Source organism: Coregonus lavaretus (genome assembly GCF_964263955.1).
Source record: "Coregonus lavaretus genome assembly, contig: HAP1_SCAFFOLD_643, whole genome shotgun sequence".
Classification (NCBI taxonomy): domain Eukaryota; kingdom Metazoa; phylum Chordata; class Actinopteri; order Salmoniformes; family Salmonidae; genus Coregonus; species Coregonus lavaretus.
In genome coordinates this window covers 159,349-184,086 of record NW_028164093.1, presented here as the reverse complement: position 1 = coordinate 184,086, position 24,738 = coordinate 159,349, and the positions used below count along the sequence as shown (strand labels likewise).

Here is a 24,738-nt window from a genome sequence, read left to right as displayed (position 1 = left end):
ACAGAGAATGACAAAATGACAAAGACGTTCTCAGAGTAAATGAGCGTAGTAACTAACAGAGATGGCAGTGCATGTTAGAAAGTGCATGCGCTGGTTACCACAGTTGCTTTAGTTTAGGGCCGTTGGTTACAATTTGCTCCTAACTATTATAGCTATTTATAAAATTAAATTGTTCATAAATTAAATTGATAAAATCAGCATGATCTGATATGACCTGAATTAGAACCATCAACAACAAGCAGGTTAAGTCACTGTAGTGGTTAAATACAGTAATTTGTTTACAGGGGATATAATACAGTGCGTTGTAGATGATGTAACTGGTAAACCTGGCCTTGGGGTCGTTAACCCTTTACCACTCACACTGCTCGAGTCTACATGCGCTTCTATGAATGACCGTAATTAAAATCGAAAAGGAAAAAACTCAAGGCCTAAAAGTTTTGTTTTGTGTTTTGCGTGCCTGCCCTCATATTTATTTAGGCAAAATGCGTTGGCTGGGCTATTTCTTAACCGGGCAGTACAGAATAAACACCGACCCGCCGCAACAAACAAACTGCCGCGAGTTATTACATAAGTCCTGGTGACATAACCTCTGCGCGCGAGCTCGGGACCACAGCCAGGGCGCAAAGAGCAAGCGGGTTGAAACCGGAGTAGCCTGAACTGCTTGCACAAGGAAGTTCGTTGCAAAAATGAAGTTGGCTGATATTATCCTCACGTGAAGACAAGACGGAATATGGAGAGAGAGTGACAACAGAGAATGGCAAAATGACAATGACGTTATCAGAGTAAATGAGCGTAGTGACTCTAACAGAGATGGTAGTGCATGTTTTAAAGCGCATGCGCCGTCCCGGCCGCTAGAACAGCAGGTAGTTCTATATATTTAGAATTAAAGATTCAAAGTTTTTTAAGTTATTCATGGTGCATTGCATACTAAGTGCATAGCAAAACGCACGGTAGAATATACTATAAAAAAGGGTGTGTAGACAAGCTTGTCCCAGGAGTGTGAAGTGCGTGTGGTGTGTGTCAGAGCCAGGTGCAAGAAAACGCAGTTTGTTTTGACGGGGAGTTATGGAATATGAGGAGCCCGAATCACCAGACCCCGTCACTACTGACGAACCAATCAAAAGAGGTAAGATATATTATCTTGATTATTGATAGGGTAGACCTAGTGTATTAATGTGTAGGCTATGGTAGGCCAGGCCTAGTCTATTCAGTGATTTACATTTCACAAATGTCAATTATTTGCAGATGCAACTATTATTGTTTTAGCTATACATTGTGGATTGGGTGAAATGAAAATGTCTCAGGTTTGCATTATAAGTTAATGGACATTTAAAGGTGAATGCCAAAAAATATATATATATAAAATACAAAATATAAAAAAATATAAAGGTGAATGTATGTATGCACATTGCAATATATACTGTGTGTGTGTGTGTGCTTGTGTGTGTGGATGCACATGCATGCACACACACAGACACACCTGTTTGCCAGTCTATAGCATTGACTATTGTGAAGTGTGAGCACACCTTGGGATTCCAAAAGTGCTGTATGATAGTGTTCGTATACTGTCACTGTCCCCTTCTCCCTCTCCTCCCCCATCACCCTCTCCCCTCCTTTAAGCGAGCCTCATTCTAATGCTTATCTCTCCCCTCTCTCCTCCCGTTTCTCTCTATCTTTAGCTCCTTCTCTCGTTTGATCTCTTATCTATCCCCCTCACTATGTCTCTCTCTCTCCACATTAGTTGGCTCGTTCTCTCTCTCTTACCCCTCTCACTCTCTCTTTGTAAGATCACCAAGGCTCCCTCCCTCCAAGTTCTTTCTCTGCCTCCCCCCTCATATCCTCCACTCTTTCTCATCTTGTCTCATTCACTCTCCCTCCTCCCATCTTCCCTCCCTCCCTCTTTTTCTCTCCCTTCTCCCTTCTCCCTCCTCCCATCTTCCCTATCCCTCACTCTTTTTCTTCTTACCCCATTCACTCTCCTCCCCTCCCTCCCTCCCTCCCTCCCTCCCTACCTCCTCTCCCTCCCCATCTCTCTCATTAACTCACCTCTCTTCTCCCGTTGTCCACCTGACGGTGTAACTCTTGCTCCTTGAGGGTGAACATGGCAGTAATCCTCTATAAGACCAGGGATTAGCTCTTAGCTGTGTTGGGCCTGTGTTGGGCCTGCTGCATTTCCCAGCACCACACAGTCTAAAATCAAACCATGGCTCTCAACTTCGATTCCCTCAGTCTCTATCACACGTACTGCACACGTCATTTATTAAATGACGTCATCCATTAGGCCTAAACCACAGGTGTCAAACTCATTATATGGAGGGCCGAGTGTCTGCGGCTTTTAACTCCTCCCTTGTACTTGATTAATCAACGAAGGTCACTGATTAGTTAGGAGCTTCCCTCACCTGGTTGTCTACTCTAGGTCTTGGACACAAATTTACATTCAATAACAAGAACCAGCAGACACTGGGCTCTCCATGGAGTGAGTTGGACACCATAGCTAAATATAGGCTACAGACTCACATTGATCTTTTGATCTTTATTCCCTAAATTGAACCAGGTCTGGCCGAGAGGGTGCATTGGTACAAATATCCCACAATGGTGCCACAGTTGTCTGGATTTATAACACATTAAAACCCTTTCTCACGGTGCATATTACTCTCTCCATTACTCATTGACAGGACATCATGATAGCCATAGTTATGCACCAGAGAGCTACTCTCTTCTTTACTGTGTACATACATGCACGCACTTACACGCACACACACGTAAATGCACTAGTAGTCACTCCCTTATTACATCACATTGTGTGTCGAGTGTGTGTGGGGAGCTGATAATGTGTAACATGCAGCGTGTGTTCTTCTGTCACTCTCCAACCTGCAGCTGCTATATCTCCATACAGAGTAGGATAGACAGACGGGGGAGAAGAGAAACCTTGGAAACCGCTTTAGATTAAATAGCGGCGTCTAAATCTTAACAAGACTTCCATTGTTAGATAAAGCATTGATTGGAAAATACAGAATACTGCTGTTTGATTCGATTGAGAGAGCAAGGGAGATAGACAGATAAGGAGAGAAAGAGATCAATAGAGAGAGATAAGATGGTATTTATGCTGACATGCATGTCTTTTTGAAAAGTAGAGCACAGTGAGGAGTTAGAAGAAGATAGCGGTTTCCATGGCCTTCATGTTGGTCTTCTGTAACGTGGCCTCATAGTACCCACACTGTGGCGTCGGCTGACACTCAGTGGCATGGGTCAGGGGTCACTGCAGTTCTGACTGGAATAAGATCATTAGCACTTAGGTTTAGGATTTAGTTTAGTTTGTAATCACATGAAATTGACTCATGATCCGACAGCATGGCTGACGTTCTCAGTCCACTGAAGGTTGAAAATTGACTCAAATCCTTACTTTTTGCGTACAATCGCAAACGGCAGTGTGTGTGTGTGTCTCTTTGCGTTTTGAGTCTAAGTGTGTATGTTTTCTGTGTGTGTGTCAACTGCTTTGCTCTCACCAGACCTCTATGTTCTGCTTATTAAGATTTGATGAAGAGGGGAAACGGAGGGAAGCAGTGAAAGCCGCAGCAGACCTCCTCTAGCCCAGACACAAAGACCCAGGCTGCCTCTGCCTCTGTCTGACTCCACCCAGCGATGCTTATCTCCCCTGCCCTCTCTCTTCACATGCGCACACACACTAAAAATACACACCTCAGCTTGGAAACAACCCCCACACACATACACACACCCAGTCCAATATGAACTTTCTCACAATTGTGGTCAGAAAGCTAAACTCCCACCTTCCTCCAGGTAGCTTAGTGGTTAAGAGCGTTGTGCCAGTAACCAAAAGGTCGCTGGTTCTAATCCCCGAGCCGACTAGGTGAAATATCTGTCGATGTGCCCTTGAGCAAGGCACTTAACCCTAATTGCTCCTGTAAGTCGCTCTGGATAAGAGCGTCTGCTAAATGACTAAAATGTAAATGTAATAACTGTGTCTGTCTCTTACTCACCAAGGTGTGTGTGTGTGTGTGTGTGTGTGTATGAATGTATGTCTGTGTGTGCCTGAGAGAGAGTTCAAACTCCATCCACCCTCTGCTTGTGTCAGCTCCTACTCTCCCAACTTTCTCTTTCTCAAGGCTCTTCCACACCAATTAATTTCATACAACAGCCACTATAAACACATCAGACCCTGTGTGCAGAGGCCCAGCATCATCCTGACATAGATTCAGTCCTCCTCTGTTGTGTCAGAGAGACATAGACTCAATCCTCCTCTGTTGTGTCAGAGAGACATAGACTCAGTCCTCCTCTGTTGTGTCAAGGAGACATAGACTCAGTCCTCCTCTATTATTGTCAGAGAGACATAGACTCCGTCCTCTGTTGTGTCAAAGAAACATACAGTGCCTTGCAAAAGTATCCATCCCCCTTGGCGTTTTTCCTATTTTGTTGCATTACAACCTGTAATTTAAATAGATTTTTATTTGGATTTCATGTAATGGACATACACAAAATAGTCCAAATTGGTGAAGTGAAATGAAAAAAATTACTTGTTTCAAATAATTCAAAAAAAATAAATAACGGAAAAGTGGTGCGTGCATATGTATTCACCCCCTCTGCTATGAAGCCCCTAAATAAGATCTGGTGCAACCAATTACCTTCAGAAGTTAGTTAGATGGCACATAGGTGGACTTTATTTAAGTGTCACATGATCTGTCACATGATCTCAGTATATATACACCTGTTCTGAAAGGCCCCAGAGTCTGCAACACCACTAAGCAAGGGGCACCACCAAGCAAGCGGCACCATGAAGACCAAGGAGCTCTCCAAACAGGTCAGGGACAAAGTTGTGGAAAAGTACAGATCAGGGTTGGGTAATAAAAACATATCAGAAACTTTGAACATCCCATGGAGCACCATTAAATCCATTATTAAAAAATGGAAAGAAAATGGCACCACAACAAACCTGCCAAGAGAGGGCCGCCCACCAAAACTCACGGACCAGGCAAGGAGGGCATTAATCAGAGAGGCAACAAAGAGACCAAAGATAACCCTGAAGGAGCTGCAAAGCTCCACAGCGGAGATTGGAGTATCTGTCCATAGGACCACTTTAAGCTGTACACTCCACAGAGCTGGGCTTTACGGAAGAGTGGCCAGAAAAAAGCCACTGCTTAAAGACAAAAATAAGCAATCACATTTGGTGTTCGCCAACATATGGAAGAAGGTACTCTGGTCAGATTAGACTAAAATTGAGCTTTTTGGCCATCAAGGAAAAAGCTATGTCTGACGCAAACCCAACACCTCATCACCCCGAGATGCTGCCACCACCATGCTGTGGGGATGTTTTTAATCGGCAGGGACTGGGAAACTGGTCAGAATTGAAAGAATGATGGATGGCGCTAAATACAGGGAAATTCTTGAGGGAAACCTGTTTCAGTCTTCCAGAGATTTGAGACTGGGACGGAGGTTCACCTTCCAGCAGGACAATGACCCTAAGCATACTGCTAAAGCAACACTTGAGTGGTTTAAGAGGAAACATTTAAATGTCTTGGAATGGCCTAGTCAAAGCCCAGACCTCAATCCAATTGAGAATCTGTAGTATGACTTAAAGATTGCTGTACACCAGCGGAACCCATCCATCTTGAAGGAGCTGGAGCAGTTTTGCCTTGAAGAATGGGCAAAAATCCCAGTGGCTAGATGTGCCAAGCTTATAGAGACATACCCCAAGAGACTTGCAGCTGTAATTGCTGCAAACGGTGGCTCTACAAAGTATTGACTTTGGGGGGGGGGTGAATAGTTATGCACGTTCAAGTTTTCTGTTTTTTTGTCTTATTTCTTGTTTGTTTCACAAGAAAAAATATTTTGCATCTTCAAAGTGGTAGGCATGTTGTGTAAATCCAAATGATACAATCCCCCCCCCCCAAAATCCATTTTAATTCCAGGTTGTAAGGCAACAAAATAGGAAAAATGCCAAGGGGGGTTGAATACTTTCGCAAGCCACTGTAGACTCAGTCCTCCTCTGTTGTGTCAGAGAGACATAGACTCAGTCCTCCTCTGTTATTGTCAGAGAGACATAGACTCAGTCCTCCTCTGTTATTGTCAGAGAGACTGAGATGATCCCAGTTGGGAGTGAGTGGGATAATAAGGGACTGAAGCTACAGTAGAGCATTGAACTAAGATGTGAGAGAGGAAGTGTGTCTTGTGTTCAAGCAGAATTTAACTCATCTCTTCTTTGCTACAGGAGACACTGTGTCCAAGAAGACTCATTTGAGTAAGTGTTTGTGTGTGTGTGTGTGTGTCTGTTGTTGTGTGACCTCACTCGTGTTTGTCGATATGCCTGTCTATACATGCCCATGTGGTATGTGTGTGCTAGTTATATGTGCATGCAGTGTGGTTATGCCTGGATCGCTAGTATTTGCACACGTTTGCACCTGTGCTGAGAGACACACACGCACACACACACACACACACACAGGTTTCTCTGTGGCGCCAACATCAGCATTATAGCTCTGTTATGCACCTGTGTTCATTTGTATAGACATTATTCTCCTGTTTGCTGGATTTGGGTTTGAAGACAAACTCTATATTGGTATTCTGGCATCTGGATACAGATAGTATCAGATAGCATCTCCTTCACATGTGGTGGCGTTACTGTGCTGTTTCTGCTCCTGACTATAACACACCTGTTAGTTTTGAGTGTAGGGAGAAAATTGAAAATGGCGGGGACGTTTTCATGATACTTGTTTTCACTTTAAATAATAATCATACGGATGATTGAATGTGCATCATCAGAAAGCTCTCCCTTTATTGGCTGTTTCAGATGTCAGTTCATACTCAATTGGCTAGTTAGGCTGTCAGTCTGTGCTGTGGGTACAGTCCTATCCTCTTGAAGTGTTAGAGAAGTACAGTATATGTCCTTTCATGGCAATAAAACTTTTTTTGTATTTAAAAGTATATTTGAGGGAGAGAACGGTGGGTACAGAGAGTGGTTAAGGCTTTGAGTGTGAGTGGGTTATGCACAACAAAGAAAGGGAAAAAGTACCATAAGAAAAGAGAGAGAGAAAGAAAGGGGAAAGGCCCCCTCTCTTTCACACGCGAGCACACACACTGTGTGACTGACAGAGCGCTTGAGCGGTGACTCTGAGGCCCAAACATACTGTAGGCGCACTAAGATAGTCACTCTGCAAGAGAAAGTACAGACCAATAGAGGAGAGAGGGAAGAGAGAGAGAGAGAAGGAGAGAGAGAGAGAGAGATCGTGACAGTGACAATGAGACAGTGAGTGTGAATTGAGGGTGAGGGTGAGAACAAGAAAGAGAGAGAGAGAAATAGAGTTTGTGAAAGTGGGACAAGAAGACAGAATTGGAGTGAAGATCATGCGAGGTAGGAATGATGGCCTTGATTTAATGTGTGTTACTCTGTACAGTACCGTATCTGTGTGTGTGTGTGTGTGTGAGAGAGAGAGAGAGAGAGTGTATACTGTACTGTAGCCTACATTAGAAGTATTGTTTACAAATGTTGTTTGTTTGGCTTTTTTTTGTCCCCCATTCTCCTTCCGTATTCCTCCAACTCTTCAAGTACAGCAACAGCAACATATCCGCTCACGGTCATATTCATTTCTAAACTCAAAACCAAAACATTATCATATCAATATCTTTGCCAGAATGATTACTGTGCATTGTGTTTCAGCCTGTTGGCATGTCCAACATCCTCACCAGATCCTCGTTGTGTTTCTTTCCAAAACCTCTAACAACTTGACATTGTAGCTGCTCTTGAAGTTTACATTTGACATTTTAGTCATTTAGCAGACACTCTTATCCATAGCCACTTACAGGAGCAATTAGGGTTAAGTGCCTTGCTCAAGGGACAGATTTTTCACCTAGTCAGCTCGGGGAATCGAACAATCGGTTAAGAGCCTAACACTCTTAACCGCTAGGCTACCTGCCCCCCCAAGTATCTACTTATTTTTCTTATGTTTCTTCTAGAAGCATAATGGAGCCAGAATAGAACCGTTGTCTGATTCTACAGGCCTGTAGAAGTGATATAATTACATTTTAGTCATTTAGCAGACGCTCTTATCCAGAGCCACTTACAGTTAGTGAGTGCATACATTTATTAATTGTTTTCATACTAATGTAACCATTTACTTTGATAATACTCTTGAAAATAATGTAAATATTTCAAAACATCTTGCAAAGCATTATCACTTATTGTAAAAAGACACAAGTGATGTAGTTGGTGTAAGTTGGGCCAAATCAGTCTTCAAAATATTTAATAGTTTTTGTCTAAATATGTAAATGGTTAACTATGACTACGTATTTACGTTGTTTTGAAACCAAGTGAGGGACCTTTGAAGCGTCTCATTGGTTAGTAAGTGGGCACTAAGACATTTATGTGTCATTACTGTGGTCGTGGATACTGTCCTGAAATGACTATGTATTTTACCTGATTATGTTTCAAAGACTTAAATTACAGCAACACATTTCCATGTTCTCTCACTACCACTCACACAGTCTGTGATGTGACACACGAGAACTACCACTCACAGTCTGTGATGTGACACACGAGAACTACCACTCACACAGTCTGTGTGATGTGACACACGAGAATACCACTCACACAGTCTGTGATGTGACACACGAGAACTACCACTCACACAGTCTGTGATGTGACACACGAGAATACCACTCACACAGTCTGTGATGTGACACACGAGAACTACCACTCACACAGTCTGTGTGATGTGACACACGAGAACTACCACTCACACAGTCTGTGATGTGACACACGAGAACTACCACTCACACAGTCTGTGATGTGACACACGAGAACTACCACTCACACAGTCTGTGATGTGACACACGAGAACTACCACTCACACAGTCTGTGATGTGACACACGAGAACTACCACTCACACAGTCTGTGATGTGACACACGAGAACTACCACTCACACAGTCTGTGTGATGTGACACACGAGAACTACCACTCACACAGTCTGTGATGTGACACACGAGAGAGGAACAGGGACTGTGTAGGCAGAAGGTGAGAGAGGGATAGTGAGTTTGGTATGAGACCGTACTGTGTTGTAAGATGGTCCTCTCACAGCATCCTCTGCACCTGTTTCTATTTACGCATCCATATGGCGCCATAGGGACTGTGTAGGCATGCATGCACTCACACACACACACACACACACACACACACACACACACACACACACACACCGTAGCACAGCTGCCTTCTGGTTGGCACCTCAGTGTGTGTGTGGTAGCGTGATATACACTAAGTGTACAAAACATGACCAGGTGAAAGCTACCATCCCTTATTGGTGTCACTTGTTAAATCCACTTCAATCAGTGTAGATTGAGGGGAGGAGACAGTTAAAGAAGGATTTTTAAGCCCTTGAGACATGGATTGTGTATGTGTGCCATTCAGAGGGCGAATGGGCAAGACAAAAGATTTAAGTGAACGGAGTATGGTAGTAGGTGCCAGGCGCACCCGGTTTGTGTCAAGAACTGCAACACACTGCTGGGTTTTTCACGCTCAACAGTTTCCTGTGTGTATCAAGAATGGTCCACGACCCAAAGGACATCCAGCCAACTTGACACAACTTTGGGTAGCATTGGAGTCAACATGGGCCAGCATCCCTGTGGAACGCTTTCGACACCTTGTAGAGTCTATGCGCCGACGAATTGAGGCTGTTCTGAGGGCAAAAGGGGGTGCAACTCAATATTAGGAAGGTGTTCTGAATGTTTTGTACACTCAGTGTATATCTCCTGTGTGTATGTCACTGTATATAACATGATACAGATAGAACTTCTAATATTACACATACTGGGTTCTAATTTTAATGTCATGGAAGGATAGGACGATTAACATAACTGTAGACTGTTTTTACAATGATGACATTACTTAAATACAACAGTGAACATTTATGCATTTCGATTCATTCTCCTCTTTCATTTTTCTCTGAGAGTGGCCCACCACCATCGCCATATAGTCTTGATTCAGGCGGCATTCTCCACACACAAACAAAGAGTATGCTGATGCATTTGGGGGATTCCTGTTCAGATTCGTGTTCTCTAACTTCAAAAGACTTTCCTTACACTTTTTGGGTGCACATACAGCTACACACACATACACACTTCCAACGCACCTCACTTTACTTAAAAGAGTTGACACCAAAATCTGAAGTCACACATTCACCCCCAAACATGACAGATGAAAGAGAGCAGTCACACAGTCACACACCCGTCACCATTACTTGGTTTACCTCACAACTAATTATTGTTCCCCTTGGACTCAGTCTGGGGTTCAAAACAGCCTTTCCGAAATGCTTATGTTGAAATGCGTAGGGTGCCTTTGTTATTGATTGTGAAGATTAATTTTTTTATTTTGCATTTTTTACTTACTAGAGCCACATTTCTTCTGACCAAACAGCATGGCATTACTCAAAAATTACAGTTTCCAAAATAACTGTTCAGAGGCTGCACTCAAAACAAATGCAGTTTGATGTGTATTGTTTCATTTAAGATATAGTCTTCAAGCTATTCATGTAGAGAATTCTCATGGCAATACTGTAAAAAAACAGTGTTATTTATCTAGCATTATCTTGCATAAAAATTGTGTTTTACACTATCTGTCAAAGCGCTTTAAATTGTATAGCTCCCCACATCCACTTTCAATATAGCACCCACCTGGGTGACTCACAACTGCCATTTTGAGGCATGCTATCACCGCTCAATAACCTACCAACAACAAATATCTTAAATTAAATGGGTCTCAAACGGAACAGTAAACTACAAAAAAATACATTAAATTAAATGTCTTAAATTCCAGAGATTCCTTTACTAATTAAGTTATTATACTTATAAATATGTTATAGCACATTTACAAAATGTTTTAATTGTAAAGCATTAACAGCATATTAAGGTGAAAGTGTGATGGATACTTATTTCACATTTACAGTATATATATATTTTCAAATGTGGAATTGATTCATTTTATAGCAAATTGTTGAAATCTACCAAGAAGTAAGTAAGGATCAATAATCGCCCTGAACACATTTACATTTTTAGCTATTTGTATTCTTTGATCATATTTAATAACATTTCTGATTCCCTTTTGAACATTTTTATAGTCAAATTTTTCAAAATACTGTAAAAAAATAAGAAATATATTGATATTTATATTAATAAAAATCATATCATATCAAGGAATCATTATCTAGAATAACATTTTTCACAGGAAAACCTGAGGCAACATGAGTTATTATTGGTCAAAACATCTCAGTGTGCCATCAATTAGATTTTAGATTTAATTTCAAAGTATTCACACAATGTTCAAATGTTATCTCAAGTTAATCTCTTACTCTCTAAGATTTTTACTTGATGGATAACAGTATGCCCCATGTTCTCTTTGTCATGCGTCTGTGTGTTGGAGGGTGTGATTCTGCGGGGTGTTTCCGGTGGAGGAAAGTTGAGGTTTTTTGTCCGTTTACAGAGCAAAATGCAGAATGCTGACAGGGTACTTTATACAAAGACAAGGGAAAGGTGCTGAATGGCACTCGCTGCTCATGTCAGAGATATTCAAACCCTTATGAAGGACAATGGAAATGTAATATACAGTGGGGAAAAAAAGTATTTAGTCAGCCACCAATTGTGCAAGTTCTCCCACTTAAAAAGATGAGAGGCCTGTAATTTTCATCATAGGTACACGTCAACTATGACAGACAAAATAAGAAAAAAAAATCCAGAAAATCACATTGTAGGATTTTTAATGAAGTTATTTGCAAATTATGGTGGAAAATAAGTATTTGGTCAATAACAAAAGTTTCTCAATACTTTGTTATATACCCTTTGTTGGCAATGACACAGGTCAAACGTTTTCTGTAAGTCTTCACAAGGTTTTCACACACTGTTGCTGGTATTTTGGCCCATTCCTCCATGCAGATCTCCTCTAGAGCAGTGATGTTTTGGGGCTGTCGCTGGGCAACACGGACTTTCAACTCTCTAGATTTTCTATGGGGTTGAGATCTGGAGACTGGCTAGGCCACTCCAGGACCTTGAAATGCTTCTTACGAAGCCACTCCTTCGTTGCCCGGGCGGTGTGTTTGGGATCATTGTCATGCTGAAAGACCCAGCCACGTTTCATCTTCAATGCCCTTGCTGATGGAAGGAGGTTTTCACTCAAAATCTCACGATACATGGCCCCATTCATTCTTTCCTTTACACGGATCAGTCGTCCTGGTCCCTTTGCAGAAAAACAGCCCCAAAGCATGATGTTTCCACCCCCATGCTTCACAGTAGGTATGGTGTTCTTTGGATGCAACTCAGCATTCTTTGTCCTCCAAACACGACGAGTTGAGTTTTTACCAAAAAGTTCTATTTTGGTTTCATCTGACCATATGACATTCTCCCAATCCTCTTCTGGATCATCCAAATGCACTCTAGCAAACTTCAGACGGGCCTGGACATGTACTGGCTTAAGCAGGGGGACACGTCTTGCACTGCAGGATTTGAGTCCCTGGCGACGTAGTGTGTTACTGATGGTAGGCTTTGTTACTTTGGTCCCAGCTCTCTGCAGGTCATTCACTAGGTCCCCCCGTGTGGTTCTGGGATTTTTGCTCACCGTTCTTGTGATCATTTTGACCCTACGGGGTGAGATCTTGCGTGGAGCCCCAGATCGAGGGAGATTATCAGTGGTCTTGTATGTCTTCCATTTCCTAATAATTGCTCCCACAGTTGATTTCTTCAAACCAAGCTGCTTACCTATTGCAGATTCAGTCTTCCCAGCCTGGTGCAGGTCTACAATTTTGTTTATGGTGTCCTTTGTCAGCTCTTTGGTCTTGGCCATAGTGGAGTTTGGAGTGTGACTGTTTGAGGTTGTGGACAGGTGTCTTTTATACTGATAACAAGTTCAAACAGGTGCCATTAATACAGGTAACGAGTGGAGGACAGAGGAGCCTCTTAAAGAAGAAGTTACAGGTCTGTGAGAGCCAGAAATCTTGCTTGTTTGTAGGTGACCAAATACTTATTTTCCACCATAATTTGCAAATAAATTCATAAAAAAATCCTACAATGTGATTTTCTGGATTTTTTTTTCTCAATTTATCTGTCATAGTTGACGTGTACCTATGATGAAAATTACAGGCCTCTCTCATCTTTTTAAGTGGGAGAACTTGCACAATTGGTGGCTGACTAAATACTTTTTTTCCCCACTGTACAGTGCCTTCGGAAAGTATTCAGGCCCCTTGACTTTTTCCACATTTTGTTACATTACAGCCTTATTCTAAAATTGATTAAATAAAAAAAATCTGCAGCAATTTACACACAATACCCCGTAATGAAAAAGTGAAAACAGGTTTTTAGAATTTTTGCAAATGTATTAAAAATAAAGAACAGAAATACCTTATTTACATAAGTATTCAGACCCTTTGCTATGAGACTCGAAATTGAGCTCAGGTCCATCCTGTTTCCATTGATCATCCGTGAGTTGTTTCTACAACTTTATTGGAGTCCACCTGTGGTAAATTCAATTGATTGGACATGATTTGGAAAGGCACATACCTGTCTATATAAGGTTCCATAGTTGACAGTGCATGTCAGAGCAAAAACCAAGCCATGAGGTCGAAGGAATTGTCCGTAGAGCTCAGAGACAGGATTGTGTTGAGCCACAGATCTGGGGAAGTGTACCAAAAACTTTCTGCAGCATTGAAGGTCCCCAAGAACACAGTGGCCTCCATCATTCTTAAATGGAAGAAGTTTGGAACCACCAAGACTCTTCCTAGAGCTGGCCACCCGGCCAAACTGAGCAAATGGGGGAGAAGGGCATTGGTCAGGGAGGTGACCAAGAACCCGTTGGTCACTCTGATAGAGCTCTAGAGTTCCTCTGGGGAGATAGGAGAAACTTCCAGAAGGACAACCATCTCTGCAGCACTCCCCCAATCAGGCCTTTATGGTAGAGTGGCCAAACAGAAGCCACTCCTCAGTAAGGCATATGACAGCCCGCTTGAAATTTGCCAAAAGGCACCTAAAGACTCTCAGACCATGAGAAACAAGATTCTCTGGTCTGATGAAACCAAGATTGAACTCTTTGGCCTGAATGCCAAGCGTCACGTCTGGAGGAAACCTGGCACCATCCCTATGGTGAAGCATGGTGGTGGCAGCATCATGCTGTGGGGATGTTTTTCAGCGGCAGGGACTGGGAGACTAGTCATGTTCAAGGCAAAGATGAATCGAGCAAAGTACAGAGACAGCCTTGATGAAAACCTGCTCCAGAGCGCTCAGGACCTCAGACTGGGGTAAAGGTTCACCTTCTAACAGGACAACGAACCTAAGCACACAGCCAAGACAACGCAGGAGTGGCTTCGGGACAAGTCTCTGAATGTCCTTGAGTGGCCTAGCCAGAGCCCGGACTTGAACCCGATCGAACATCACTGGAGAGACCTGAAAATGGCTGTGCAGCAACGCTTCCCATCCAACCTGACAGAGCTTGAGAGGATCTGCAGAGAGGAATGGGAGAAACTCCCCAAATACAGGTGTGCCAAGCTTGTAGCGTCATACCCAAGAAGACTCGAGGCTGTAATCGCTGCCAAAGGTGCTTCAACAAAGTACTGAGTAAAGGGTCTGAATACTTATGTAAATGTGATATTTTGGTTTTAAATTTTTTATAAATGTGCAAAAACTTATAAAAAACGGGTTTTGCTTTGTTAGTATGGGTTATTGTGTGTAGATTGAGGGGAAAAAACAATGTAATCACTTTTAGAATAAGGCTGTAACATAACAAAATGTGGAAAAAGTTAAGGGGTCTGAATACTTTTTGAATGCACTGTAAAAGGCCAATTTTTTATTAGGCTGCATAGCTTCTGATAGCAGCTTTCTACTGCCCTTCTGCATTAGCTCAATGAACCTCACTGTATTTTAGATTAGATTTGACTTGCTCTATGTATAATACAGTGCCTTCAGAAAGTATTCATACCCTTTGACTTTTTCCACATTTTGTTGTGTTACAGCCTGAATAAAAAATGTATTCAATTAAGATTTTTTGTCACTGGCCTACACACAATACCCCATAATGTCAAAGTGGAATTATGTTTTTCGAAATTTTTACAAATGAATTAAAAATGAAAAGCTGAAATGTCTTGAGTCAATAAGTATTTAACCCCTTTGTTATGGCAAGCCTAAATAAGTTCAGGAGTAAAAATTTGCTTAACAAGTCACATAATAAATTGCATGGACTCACTCTGTGTACAATACTAGTGTTTAACATGATTTTTGAATGACTACCTCATCTCTGTACCCCACACATATAATTATCTTTAAGGTCCCTCAGTCGAGCCGTGAATTTCAAATACAGATTCCACCACAAAGACCAGCGAGGTTTTCCAATGCCTCGCAAAGAAGGGTACCTATTGGTAGATGGGTAAAAAAAAAAATCAGACATTGAATATCCCTTTGAGCATGGTGAAGTTATTAATTACACTTTGGATGGTGTATCAATACACCCAGTCACTACAAAGATACAGGAGTCCTTCCTAACTCAGTTGGCGGAGAGGAAGGAAACCATTCAAGGATTTCACCATGAGGCCAATAGTGACTTTGAAACAGTTACAGAGTTTAATGGCTGTACTCCACAATACTAACCTAATTGACAAAGGGAAAAGAAGGAAGCCTGTACAGAATAAAAATATTCCAAAACATGCATCCTGTTTGCAACAAGGCACTAAAGTAATACTGCGAAAAATTTGGTGAAGCAATTCACCTTTTGTCCTGAATACAAAGTGTTATGTTTGGGGAAAATCCAATACAACACATTACTGAGTACCACTCTCCATATTTTCAAGCATAGTGGTGGCTGCATCATGTTATGGGTATGCATATAATCATTAAGGACTGGGGAGTTTTTCTGGATAATAAATAAATGGAATGGAGCTCAGCACAGGCAAAATTCTAGAGGAAAACCTGGCTCAGTCTGCTTTCCACCAGACACTGGGAGATGAATTCACCTTTCAGCAGGACAATACACTAAAACACAAGGCCAAATCTACACTGGAGTTGCTTACCAAGAAGACAGTTAATGTTCCTGAGTGGCCGTGTTACAGTTTTGACTTAAATCTACTTGAACATCTAGGGCAAGACCTGAAAATCATTGTCTAGCAATGATCAACAACCAATTTGACAGAGCTTGAAGAATTCTGAAAATAATAATAGACAAATGTTGCACAATCCAGATGTGGAAAGCTCTTAGAGACTTACCCAGAAAGACTCACAGCTGTAATTGCTGCTAAAGGTGCTTCTACAAGGTATTGACTCAGGGGTGTGAATAGAGATATTTCTGTATTGCATTTTCAAAAAAATTGCTAGATTTTCTAAAAACATATTTTCACTTTGTCATTATGGGGTATTGTGTGTCTGTGTGAAAATAAATCATATTTAATCGATTTTTTTATTCAGGCTGTAACACAACAAAATGTGGAAAAAGTAAAGTGGTTTGAATACTTTCCGAAGGCAGTGTACTTGTATGTAGGGGCGGCTAATGCAATCCAGTTGTAGCCTAGGTGATTTCTGATGCTCATTGACAGAGAGGGAAGATGATGAGGGAGGGGAATAGAGATTATATGTGTATCTGTGGACTAGTGTTGCATAACATTTATCGCTCTCGCTCTCTACAGTATTTCTTGCTCTACCTCGCTATCCCCACTCTCCCTCTCTCCTTACCAGTCACTTCTCTCTCGCTCGCTGTTACGCTCATCTTCTTTTATCTCTCTCTCTCTCACCTCTCTCTCCCGCTTTTCTTTCTTAATTTAGATCCAGAATTCCCCCTCTTTTCTGTAGCTGGCCTATAGCTGGTTCGGCTAAAGAGATAAGGGCTGGGATGAGGGGGGACTGAGAACTCCGTGACAATAGTATCATGTCAGTAACTGCCGAGACCATATCATCATTTACTACACTGAAGGGAGATTGTAAAGTAAAGTAGAGGTTGAGAACAGTAACATGGATCCACCTGCCAGCCCTACACGAGCTGCTGGTTGTTAGTGTGTAGGATGTCCCAGGCCCATAGTGCAGTAGCAGACACTACCATGGTGACTAGTCAGAGGAGACGGAAGTATAGGAGGTCAGGTTATATTAGCTAGCTGCCGTCGCTCCTCATCCGCTCCAGCAATACCACCACTGGTGCTATCAACAGATGTGAAAGTCTGTTGATAGCTGAATATGTGGTTTGGTGAGTACCTTTGTCAGAATTACGGGAGGCTGGGTAAATGACGGCTCTGTTGAAGTTGGAGAGCCAGGTTAGCTGTTGGCCTTAACTAGATGGATAGGGCTGCCTTGGGTAGAGATGCCTGTAACAGTTAAAGATAGGGCTGCTGTGCACACCACAGGAGATCACTGATGAGAGAGAGAGAGAGAGAGAGAGAGAGATGAGAATAAAGGACACACAGAGGAAATAGACCAATATCAGCAATGTGGCTTCAGAATAAGATGAAGAAAGAGAATAGAGAGATAGTGGGTGAGTTTTAGAGATAGGGACCGAGATGGAAATACAGTTTGCTGTGGCGGTTGCAAATGATGTACGTACTGGTCCTCAATCCCAAATGAATGGAATAGATAGAAACATACATGTGTGTGCATCAACAGTGAAAGGTTGTGGGTCAGGTTGGTTTCCTGTTGTTTGAGGTTGAGAATCAGAACTGAGAGAGCAAAAAACAGAGACCACTGACGCTCTCTCTCTCTCTTGCTCTCTCTCTCTCTATACAATGTTGCAGGCTGTCACTCTACTTGTTCTATCTACCCACCCATCCATTCTGTCTATCCACTTTCTCATTCACATTCTCACTCAATTAGTCAGTCTATTCATGAAGTGTTCAGTTGTTTTCCTGCACATAGACAATACCATCCATGCAGTCTTTAGGGTTATAGTGTGTATTCTATCAGATGTGCAGTATAGTGTGTATTCTATCAGGTGTGCAGTATAGTGTGTATTCTATCAGGTGTGCAGTATAGTGTGTATTCTATCAGGTGTGCAGTATAGTGTGTATTCTATCAGGTGTGCAGTATAGTGTGTATTCTATCAGGTGTGCAGTATAGTGTGTATTCTATCAGGTGTGCAGTATAGTGTGTATTCTATCAGGTGTGCAGGGGGTTTCTCAGTTTCACCGCTGACTGCCCTCTCTTACGGCCTCTGGGAGATTCCTGTGGCACCTGAAATGACGGCACACACACTTGACACACTGACACACACACACTATTCACACAATGTATTGCTGTACCGTAAACACAAGCCATTGTCTCACTGCTTGACAAACTAACTTAGAACACACACCAACACAAAGAAAGACAAACACTCTTCCTGAACTCTAAAATCACGTCAGAATAGCGTATTTATTTTCAAATGTTCTGAATGTAATAATGTATGATTTGTGGAATGATGAGGATGAAAGATGGGGGGAGGGGGGGGGAAGAGGGGGATGGACATTCCTGGCAGTGTCAACCAAGATGAAAGACTATTACTGGCAGCACTATCCTTTATGAGACAGATAGAGAGAGGGATGGAGAGAGCGAGAGGTGAGATGAAAGAAGGATAGTCAGAGCAAAAGAGAAGCCAGTTAACCACTTAAAAAGACTGAGGTTGACACCTTCACCTCCTCCTCCTCTCTCCATTTGCAAATATTCCCCCTCTACTGTTGTCTCTTTGTCTCTGATGTCATTCGGTTCATTTTTAATAATGTAAGAAATGCTAATGAGAGGAAAACAGAGTGTTCTTTCTTTCAGTCTGTTTGCAACGTTTGATGACCTTAGGAGGGGAAAAACAACCAATCAAATGGTCTCTTTTTTAACAAGCCTGTATTATTGTAGCAAAGTTGCGTTATGTGTGTGTGTGTGTTCATGTGAAGTGTTGTTGATTTGTCAGGAGAATGGTCAAACCTCACCACTCAGCCACATTCACAGTAAGTTTCCATAAAATCTCAACGATATACTGACATACCCACTGAACACACACAACGCAGGTGTCATGTAGACAGGTGTCACGTACACAGACCAAAAACCCGTTTTCCACTCCATATTTGTGTGGTCAACCAACTTTCTTAGTCTGATTTTGTGTTAATGTTACCTCTCTGCAGTCTAGGTTTCTCTTTCCCCTTCCTGCCCTCGATTCTCTTTACCCTCATCTATATTTCACTTTCTCTTCTCCCCCTAACTCTCCCTAACTCCCCCTAACTCTCCCTAACTCCTCCTAAATCTCCCTTATCTCCTTGATAGACAGTTTTGAATGGGCTCACACTGTAGTTCTGAAAGATCTGGGTTTGGACATTGTCTCATTGCTCTCTGCTGGCCAACGTAGTCCACAGGTGTGTGTGTTACTGTTAACTGTAATGTGTGTGTTAACTGTAATGTATGTGTTATTGTGTGTGTAGCTCAGATTGAGGTAATTCCCTGTAAGATCTGTGGGGATAAATCATCAGGAGTTCACTATGGAGTCATCACCTGCGAGGGTTGCAAGGTGAGACTGCAGCACTACACACCTCATTTCACTCTGACCAAGCAGACATAACAAACTGTGTGGTCAGATGACTCATTTCCAGTGGTTTCATTGGTTATGTCAATGGTCCTCTCTCCCCCTCAGGGTTTTTTCCGGCGTAGCCAGCTGCCGTCCGTGTCCTACTCCTGTTCCAGACAGAGTAACTGTCCTATAGACAGAGCCAGCCGCAACCGCTGCCAGAGCTGCCGATTGCAGAAATGTGTGACCCAGGGCATGAGCCGGGATGGTGAGACACGCACGCACACATAAAAAACAAAGATGTCTCCTGGTAAAATAAAGGTTGAATAAATACACACTTTACTTTATATAAGGGTAATTCAACTCAACTCCACCACCAACTGTTTTTGTTTCCCCAGCGGTGAAGTTTGGTCGGATGTCAAAACGTCAGCGGGACTCTCTGCATGCCGAGGTGGAGAGACATCGTCAGCAGCAGCAGCAGCATCTCCAGGCAGAGGCCCAGCCAGCCCTGCCCTACCCAAGCAAGGCACGCCGTAACCGGTCACCCCACCTGCTCCAGCCCCCGGCTTCGGCCTACTCCTTCCCTGGAGAGCCAGAGCTGCCACCCTGCCCGACAGATGTGCTCCCCTACCTGGTGTGCTCCCCAGGCGAGTCCCAGGCCCCAGGTCTGGCCTACCAGGGCTCCTGTGTGTCTCCTGGCAGTGGGCACTCAGACGAAAGAGGTAAGGGAGTGGACACATGCACACACTTGAAACACATACAGTGGGGAAAAAAAGTATTTAGTCAGTCACCAATTGTGCATGTTCTCCCACTTAAAAAGATGAGAGAGGCCTGTAATTTTCATCATAGGTACACGTCAACTATGACAGACAAAATGAGGAAAAAAAATCCAGAAAATCACATTGTAGGATTTTTTATGAATTTATTTGCAAATTATGGTGGAAAATAAGTATTTGGTCAATGACAAAAGTTTCTCAATACTTTGTTATATACCCTTTGTTGGCAATGACACAGGTCAAACGTTTTCTGTAAGTCTTCACAAGGTTTTCACACACTGTTGCTGGTATTTTGGCCCATTCCTCCATGCAGATCTCCTCTAGAGTAGTGATGTTTTGGGGCTGTCGCTGGGAAACACGGACTTTCAACTCCCTCCAAAGATTTTCTATGGGGTTGAGATCTGGAGACTAGCTAGGCCACTCCAGGACCTTGAAATGCTTCTTACGAAGCCACTCCTTCGTTGCCCGGGCGGTGTGTTTGGGATCATTGTCATGCTGAAAGACCCAGCCACGTTTCATCTTCAATGCCCTTGCTGATGGAAGGAGATTTTCACTCAAAATCTCACGATACATTCTTTCCTTTACACGGATCAGTCGTCCTGGTCCCTTTGCAGAAAAACAGCCCCAAAGCATGATGTTTCCACCCCCATGCTTCACAGTAGGTATGGTGTTCTTTGGATGCAACTCAGCATTCTTTGTCCTCCAAACACGATGAGTTGAGTTTTTACCAAAAAGTTATATTTTGGTTTCATCTGACCATATGACATTCTCCCAATGATCTTCTGGATCATCCAAATGCACTCTAGCAAACTTCAGACGGGCCTGGACATATACTGGCTTAAGCAGGGGGAAATGTCTTGCACTGCAGGATTTGAGTCCCTAGCGGCGTAGTGTGTTACTGATTGTAGGCTTTGTTACTTTGGTCCCAGCTCTCTGCAGGTCATTCACTACGTCCCCCCGTGTGGTTCTGGGATATTTGCTCACCGTTCTTGTGATCATTTTGACCCCACGGGGTGAGATCTTGCGTGGAGCCCCAGATTTTGGGAGATTATCAGTGGTCTTGTATGTCTTCCATTTCCTAATAATTGCTCCCACAGTTGATTTATTCAAACCAAGCTGCTTACCTATTGCAGATTCAGTCTTCCCAGCCTGGTGCAGGTCTACAATTTTGTTTCTGGTGTCCTTTGACAGCTCTTTGGTCTTGGCCATAGTGGAGTTTGGAGTGTGACTGTTTGAGGTTGTGGACAGGTGTCTTTTATACTGATAACAAGCTCAAACAGGTGCCATTAATACCGGTAACGAGTGGAGGACAGAGGAGCCTCTTAAAGAAGAAGTTACAGGTCTGTGAGAGCCAGAAATCTTGCTTGTTTGTAGGTGACCAAATACTTATTTTCCACCATAATTTGCAAATAAATTCATTAAAAATCCTACAATGTGATTTTCTGGAAAAAAAATTCTCAATTTGTCTGTCATAGTTGACGTGTACCTATGATGAAAATTACAGGCCTCTCTCATCTTTTTAAGTGGGAGAACTTGCACAATTGGTGGCTGACTAAATACTTTTTTTCCCCACTGTAATCAGACAAGCACTGTTTAATATATATTACCCCCCTTCCCCCTTCTCACTACCTCTTCTTCAGGGTTCGACTCCCGTCAGCCGTCTCCTGACCAGACGATAGGGATGGGAATTAGATCCTATGACCCAAACGACCCCTATTGCCCCTCCCTGCTACACATAGAAGAGCTGTGTGGCAGTATCGTGCGCTCCCATAGGGACACCAGTCAGTTCAGACTGGAGGAACTGCAGGCTCTGAGATGGAAGTTGTTCAGCAGAGAGGAGATCCATGCCTACCAGAGCAAGGTACTGTACCAACACATCACTGGTCTCATATAAATCATCATCAGTCAGTCGTCAGTAATAAATAAGGCTTTTATTAATAAGTTAAAAGAAGTCTGACCCCTGAACTCAAGTGAAGGCATCCTGTCTCTCTCTTCTCCTTCTCACCTCTTTTTGGAATTCCCTCTCCTCTCACATCTCTCTTTTTCTCCTGTCTCCCCCTCTCCCTCCCTCTCCCTCACTTCCTCTCTCTCTCTCCCTCCCTCTCCTTCCCTCCCTCTCCCTCCCTGTCCCTTTCTCCCCCTCCCTCCCTTCCTCCCTCCCCCTCCCTCTCCTCCCGCTGTCTCCAGTCAGTAGATGAGATGTGGCAGCACTGTGCCATGAGGCTGACTGAAGCAGTACAGTACGTGGTGGAGTTTGCCAAACGCATCCCAGGGTTCCGTGGGCTCGGCCAAAACGACCAGATCACCCTGCTGAAGACTGGTGAGCCGAACCCACCTGTCAATCACTCCTTAATCTACTATCCTCTCTCCCCTCTCTCAACAAAAGTCTTCCTGTAAAAAGTGCACATTGCCATTACTAAATCTTCTCTCCCCTCTCTCTCTCTCTCTTCCTCCCTCCCTCCCTCCATCTCTCTCGCTCTCTCTCAGGTTCGATGGAGGTAGTTCTGGTCAGAATGAGTAGGTGTTTTAACACAGAGAACAGCACCGTCTTCTTCGATGGGAAGTTTGCCAGCACTGAACTTTTCAAGTCTCTGGGTAAGTCCATTGGTTCCTAGTCTTAGCTATTGAATGGATGCTACTGTGCCCTCCGTAATTATTGGGACAGTGAAAGATGTTCTATTCTTATGGCTCTATACTCCAGAAGTTTGGATTTGAAATCAAACAATGACTATGAGGTTAAAGTGCTGACTGTCAGCTTTAATTTGAGGGTGTTTTCATCTGTATCGGGTACATACGGTCCATTCGGAAAGTATTCAGACCCCTTGACTTTTTCCACATTTTGTTACCTTACAGCCTTATTCTAAAATAGATTTTAAAAAATGTTCCCTCATCAATCTACACACAATACCCCATAATGACAATGCGAAAACAGGTTTTTAGAAATGTTAGCAAATGTATATTAAAAAAAAGATACCTTAATTAAATAAGTATTCAGACCCTTTGCTATGAGACGCGAAATTGAGCTCAGGTGCATCCTGTTTCCATTTATCATCCTTGAGATGTTTCTACAACTTGATTGGAGTCCACCTGTGGTAAATTCAATTGACTGGACATAATTTGGAAAGGCACACACCTGTCTATATAAGGTCCCACAGTTGACCGTGCATGTCAGAGCAAAAACCAAGCCATGAGGTCGAAGGAGTCCGTAGAGCTCCGAGACAGGATTGTGTCAAGTCACAGATCTGGGGAAGGGTACCAAAACATTTCTGCAGCATTGAAGGTCCCCAAGAACACAGTGGCCTCCATCATTCTTAAATAGATGAAGTTTGGAACCACCAAGACTCTTCCTAGAGCTGGCCGCACGGCCAAACTGAGCAATCGGGGGAGATGGACCTTGGTCAGGGAGGTGACCAAGAACCCGATGGTCACTCTGACAGAGCTCCAGATTTCCTCTGTGGAGATGGGAGAGCCTTCCAGAAGGACAACCATCTCTGCAGCACTCCACCAATCAGGCCTTTATGGTAGAGTGGCCAAACGGAAGCCACTCCTCAGTAAAACGCACATGACAGCCCTCTTGGAGTTTGCCAAAACGCAACTAAAGGACTCTCAGACCATGAGAAACAAGATTCTCTGGTCTGATGAAACAAAGGTTTAACTCTTTGGCCTGAATGCCAAGCGTCACGTCTGGAGGAAACCTGGCACCATCCCTACAGTGAAGCATGGTGGTGGCAGCATCATGCTGTGGGGATGTTTTTCAGCAGCAGGGACTGGGAGACTAGTCAGGATAGAGGGAAAGATGAACGGAGCAAAGTACAGAGAGATCCTTGATGAAAACCTGCTCCAGAGCGCTCAGGATCTCAGACTGGGTCGAAGGTTCACCTTCCAACAGGACAACGACCCTAAGCACACAGCCAAGATAATGCAGGAGTGGCTTTGGGACAAGTCTCTGAATGTCCTTGAGTGGCCCAGCCAGAGCCCGGACTTGAACCCAATCTCTGGAGAGACCTGAAAATAGCTGTGCGGCGACGCTCCCCATCCAACCTGACAGAGCTTGAAAAGATCTGCAGAGAAGAATGGGAGAAACTCCCCGAATACAGATGTGCCAAGCTTGTAGCGTAATACCCAAGAAGACTCGAGGCTGTAATCGCTGCCAACGGTGTTTCAACAAAGTACTGAGTAAAGGGTCTGAATACTTATGTAAATGTGATATTTCCGTTTTTTTTTTAAATATAAATTTGCAAAAATTTCTACTAACCTGTTTTTGCTTTGTCATTATGGGGTATTGTGTGTAGATTGATGAGGGGGAAAAAACAATTTAATCAATTTTAGAATAAGACTGTAACAAAATGTGGAAAACGTCAAGGGGTCTGAATACTTTCCGAATGTACTGTAGCACCTCCATTTTAGGGGACCAAAATTATTGGGACAAATTCACTTATGTGTATTAAAGCAGTCAAAATTTAAGTATTTGGTCCCATATTCA

The 24,738-nt window shown here is 43.0% G+C and overlaps 1 pseudogene across 1 annotated transcript in view; it reads left to right on the top strand.

Annotated features, from left to right (window-relative positions):
- Positions 1–24,738, top strand: part of LOC311117463 (nuclear receptor ROR-alpha B-like) — a 32,344-nt pseudogene that overhangs the window by 5,478 nt on the left and 2,128 nt on the right. Inside the window, exons 6-11 of the transcript XR_014615559.1 lie at positions 19,397–19,482; positions 19,606–19,747; positions 19,878–20,201; positions 21,896–22,116; positions 22,443–22,575; positions 22,743–22,850. The product of XR_014615559.1 is annotated as a nuclear receptor ROR-alpha B-like (transcript). The remainder of the gene's footprint in view (positions 1–19,396; positions 19,483–19,605; positions 19,748–19,877; positions 20,202–21,895; positions 22,117–22,442; positions 22,576–22,742; positions 22,851–24,738) is intronic.